The sequence below is a fragment of the Vicia villosa genome, linkage group LG2 (genome assembly GCF_029867415.1).
Source record: "Vicia villosa cultivar HV-30 ecotype Madison, WI linkage group LG2, Vvil1.0, whole genome shotgun sequence".
In the NCBI taxonomy this organism is placed as follows: Eukaryota; Viridiplantae; Streptophyta; class Magnoliopsida; order Fabales; family Fabaceae; genus Vicia; species Vicia villosa.
This window is the reverse complement of record NC_081181.1, coordinates 143432536-143438535: the sequence shown is the minus strand read 5'-3', so window position 1 is coordinate 143438535 and position 6000 is coordinate 143432536.

Here is a 6000-nt window from a genome sequence, read left to right as displayed (position 1 = left end):
TAAATTGTTATATTTTTTTATGGTTAAAGATTACTTATTATATTTATAATGTTAAAATGCAATTCAATTTTTTAATATGACCAGTGGCAATTTGAAAGTGTTACACTTGTAACTTGTAATACAACTAAATTGTCCCAACTCGATCAATTTATTAGTTAATTTTGGGCATTGCCAACTAGGGGTGGCAAAACGAGTCGTCCGCACCGCTCTGTCTTAAGCCTGTCCAAAAACAAGTTGTACGGACAAGTCCGCCAAGTGAAATGGGAATGGGCGGTTTGTTTTGGCGGGGCGGGCTTTGGTAGACGACAAACCCAAAATTTAAACCCAACCCGTCAAATTTAGGCAGGTGCGCGGGCCGGCCGGGCGGGCCACAATCAATTTTGCCACCCCTATTTTCAACTATTTAAAAAATTTATTCTCATTTGCAGTTCATTCATTCCATTTATTTACCTATATTCTTATTTGCAGATCATTCCATTCCATTCATTAATTCCTTAATTTGCAAATAATTTGAATTACACGTTATCCGATAAATTGATATCTAGAGCACCAGTTTGATCCTCAATCTCCATCCATGGAAAATGGGATTACAACCTCCAATCATTTCCCAGCCGACCTACTATTTATGATAAATGGAGTGCGCAAATAAAAGTCATATTCAAATTTCAAGATGTGCTTAAAATCATAATTGATGATATTTTGGCATTAGAGATAAATGCTACTGAGGCAAAAAAAAAAACTCATCGTGAAATGAGAAAGAAAAATGGGATAGGCTTGTTCTTGTCCATCATTATGTGGATTTGAATGTCTTTGAAAGGATAATTGAGAAAGAAACAACCAAAGGTGTGTGGGATACTCTAAAGAAATTGTATGGTAGAGATGAAAAATTAAATAAGGTCAAGCTACAATATTTGAGGAAACAACATGAGAAATTGCAGATGAATAATGGTGAAGCAATTAATGAGTCCTTTTTAAGATTGGTGGTTTTATCCAATTGAATGAAGTCGTGTGGAAAAAAGATATATGAACTGTTGGATATTTGTGGTTGTTGGTGGATATATGGCAACCCTTGAACAAAGAAAGTGTTAACGAAGATCGTACTTCAAAATTCAAAGTGTGTGAATTTCACACTAACCTTTAGGATCAATTCGCCCCCACCAATTATAGTATATTAGATGCAATTGAGATTAGCGGCGAATTTTCTTCAGGATATTTTGAATTTCTTAATGTGAATTGCACAAACATACTAAGTGTATCTTTTTATAATAAGTTACAGAAAAATGTTTCCTACACTTTACTCATGCATTAATAAAGTAAATGATGGTTTAAAATAATTGAAATGGTAGAAAATGAATGTGTATATTTCTATTTTCGTGTATTTTCTATTTCTCAAGTGTCTCTAATTATAGAGAAGTTCATGCCACTTGATGAAGAAGAAGACCTTTTGAAATATGAATCTTGCACATGTTAATGAACGAATATAATATTATAGCGTTTATAACTCTTCACAGTCGATGCAATGGCTCAGTTGGTAATGCTTTGTGCCTATAGTCTAAAGGTCACGTGTTTGACCCTTGGCATTGCCTCGTTTTAAATTTATTTTGTTACCGTTAGTACAGTAAAATAAACATTCAAAAATTAGCAAAGGCAATATTTGAACCATGGACATTTAGGTGAAATGACACAACTTCTAACCACTAAGCCATATGCTCCAACATTTTTATTTGTGCTTCCAAATAATAATAATTTTAACTTCCAAATAATATTTTGGAAATCTCTAACACGAACTGCAAAAGGTGGAGAAGGTAACCTAAGAGCTATTTATGCCAAATTTGATCACATTATTGTGGCCATTGAAGAGTCCAAAGATTTATCTGAAATAAATCTCGAAAAATTGCAAGCATCTAAGCTCATGAGTTGAGGTTGAAATAGAGAAATTCATAGAAGGTGTCTAAACAAGCTTTGCAGACCAAATTTTTTAAGAAAATGAAAGAAGAATCCTCAAAAAATAATAAAAAAGAAAAGAAAGGTGGAAGAAGAAGTGGAATGAGAGTGATGGTTCAATCAAGAACTCAAGATGTCAGGGTGAGACAAATAAGAATGTTACTCATCGCAATAAGAAATTCAAAAAGAATGTGTAGATAAAAGAAGTTCAATGTTATTATTTCCAAAAGTTTGAATTCTATGTTATGGATTGTTACTTCAACAAAGAATTGAATGGAAATAACAAGGGTGTAACACAATTTGAACATGCTGGAAGTAATGACTCAGAAGAAGTCCTTTTGATGGTTTATAGGCCGTTGGATTAAGATAAAACAAATGTTTGGTACCTTGACACATGGTGCAACAATCATATGACTGACAATAAAAACTAGTTCATCAAGCTTTATGAATTAGTGAAGAGATCCATAATATTTGCATACAATAACATGTGTGTGGCAGCCATGATGGCATATTAGACCATCTCAACCTAGAATAATTGTGCTAACTACTACTTACAATACCAGGGAGTCGCCTCCATAGTAAAATTTTAAAATTGAACAATATTAAAAAAAATTATTGTTTTACTATTTTCGCACAATTACATTGATCTTAATTGGTCCATAATATAATATATTATGACTTTAACAATTCCATCTAACACCTTTAAACACAGGCCATCAAATTTAAGGAAACCGTTTTGGACATATAAGGTACCGTTATGAGTATTTTTAAAGTTAAGGAAACAAAATGAACTCTAAGGTCAAGTTAAAAGTCCAAACAAGTGGTTTACCCTAAAATATTTTATTTACTAAAATACTTTATTAATATAAGGTCCTTATAAGGTTTAAGGACCATGAATCATACATCAAACATGCATGATTCAGTGATCCATTTCTAGATTATAAAGTTCGCTATCTGAGTCCAACATGTCGTCACATGCCCTAACATAAGAAGAAAAGAGTGAACGCCAACTCTAAGTGAGCCTATATCCACTCCATCATCTCATGACATGAATCCAAACACCCAAACACATGTGAACCCAAATATAATTGCCCTAACACAAGAATAAATGTCTAGTCGCCGCCTCCACACTCCAACTCATTACGGGTGGGTGCACTATCTATTACAATTAGTATTCACAGGTCATATTAGCATCCTTAACCAAATTGGAGAAAACGTCTTTACCTCTATAAATAGCTCAACATAAACTATAATTATTTAATTATAATGCAAAAACACTGAGAGTTTTGACCATAACACGACGTTGTGAAAACTCTCATATTCACAAACTATGCATCGAAGGATCTTGTTCATAGCACACTTCTAACAAGAGTCACTCATTTAACAAGAATACATGTAATAATTAAATCTGTTGAGATTAATCAATAAAAATTAATAGTATTTTATTAATAATTTAAAAAATAATTATGGGAAATAACTAATTTTATATGTGTCACTTAATATATGACCGATATATTATTATTATTATTATTATTATTATTATCTTCAATTTCTTTTTTCTTCAAAACAACAAAACAAATCAAGGGTGATAAATCTAATTTTGGTGAATATATATACCTATTTTCCCCCTTTTTCTTAAAGTAGAGAGAAATGAAAAGAAAAAGATAAAGTTCACATAGACTGAAATAGTTAAATATTATGGTCAAAACCAGCAAGTCCCTATGGCCTGTGTACTCCTTTTAGAAGTATATCCCACTTAAAAAGAGATGGCCCCTCTTAGTTCTTTTCAAAGAGATATTGATTACTAAACAACTCTTGCTATCCTATTTCGTTGCTTTCACTCACAATTTTAGACTAGAATCTAAATAAAAGAGCATATTTATTTTAAGTTTCCTTTCAATGAAGAATTTAGATGGTATACCTCATACTTGTACTACTGTTGCTTGCTGGATGTGAAATCTAACCTTAACACAATTAATCAAATAAAAAAGTGATAGATATATTTTATGTGAACATGTCTATTTTTCTCATTTATTTAAGAAGAGAAAAAGAAAGAATAATAATATGACAAAGTTCACAAATAGACTAAAATGGTGAAGTGTTATAAACTCAGGGCCAACGGGTCCATATGTATTATTGTACTTATAGAAAATGGGACCTCAAGCTCTTCGTTTTTTTCTCTAATTTTGGACCAGAATCTAGGCTGAAGGACATGCTTATTTTAAGCTTTGTTTTATTTAATTTCACTAGCATCATGATACCTTACGTCGGTAGTCATTTGGTATAAAATTTTCTCTTTTTTTCTCTTAAAAATACAAAAAGGTTTTGTACCGAAGAAAATGCAAAAGTAAAGTTGGGTGCCTCTTGGATGAAACATGGTCATTTGGTCACAACCTAAAGTTGGGTACCCTTTAAAAGAGATACTTCAAGAACATGCAATCTATTAAACATCACAAATTCGTTTCAATATGTTTAGTTTAAAACATGTTTTTGAATATTATTGAAGATTATAACATGTGGGAAATAGGGAATGTCTAAGACATATTTTTGTGGCATGACAAGTGGTTAGGTTATAAAATCAAATACTTCATTGTCATTCTAAATCAACTTTAAGTATTTGGAAAGTACTACAACACAAGATTATTTCTAATCTAACCACTTTTGCATTAAAGATAACAAAATGATATTCTCTCTCACACAATTAAATTGATGAGGGCAAACAATTAAATTGATGAGGGCATTTGAATTTGGAGAGTTCAAGCGATAAAACACTTACCTTCAAAGATGCATATAAATTTCACTGTAATGAACATGCATAAGCTAGTTGGTTTAGTTCCATCTTGGAACCCTAAATTTCGCAAACAAAATCTCCCATATCTTGAAGACTCGTGCATCATGTTATCATCATAAATCACAATCTTAGAAGGAGAGAAATTACATTGGTTTTTGATATGTTCCTTCTGCGCCAAAGACTTAAAAATTCATCAGCACCGTTTCTTGAATTGCTATCTCACATTGCAATTTTATACACTGTTGGAATCCTTGTTATGCATACAGCTTGATCGAACTACCTTTGTGAACCTATACAACATTTATAATCTAGGTTGGCGTCCATAACTTAAGAATCTTATAATTGCAATCATTGCCTTAATCATCCAGAAAACTTGGCACACTATAAATCAACTCAAATTTAATGACACTCAGATAAACTTTTGTACAGAACTTAGAGATATAAAAGGTTGATTCATAATGCATCTACCTCGCTTAAAGTACATATGTACTCATTGATGCATGTATTCTCTGTCTTGAAACATGTTGATATCAAATGTCTACCCTCTACACCGTACATTAAGGAAATCAATTGGAAATGTCCACAACATCAATAGGTTAAATTTAACATGGATGAGAGGGAACCGTGGACTTGCAACCCGTGGAGGAGCTTTTCGTGACTCGTTGGGCACCTACTTAGGTGCGTTCTCAAAAAATCTATGTGAAATTTTATTTGATCAGTAACAAGATGTCACATACGATATTGAAATAATGTGCGAGACAAGATGATCTTAATTAACTAATGAACAATTAAACATATAATAAATAAAATACACATAAAATGGATAACCCGATTTGATGCGAATGTCACATACGTCTAAAGGATTGTAGCTCAGTGGAAATAAAATTCACTAATTTGAAGTAGTTAATAGTATACAGTGATCTTATTTGAACTCTCCCAATTTAGTTCCATTTTCCTAATACTACCATTGAATATCAACTCAGCCTCCCCCTAAATATGAGACCCCCCCACTTTCACTCAAACTTTATCCCAAGTGTTTGTAAGAAACAATTGTTCAGACGTGACAAATTTCATGAGTATAGACCAAAAGCTTTATCTTTCCTAACTAAAAAAGAATAACAAAAAAAGAGTTTTACACAAGCAAAACACGCTACAAAACACAAATAGCCAAACTCTTAAGATGTTTCAAATACTATATAATTTGTATTTGTCATAAGGTAAACAATCTCTTTATATAAAGATGGAGATCCAGCCAAAAAGTCCAT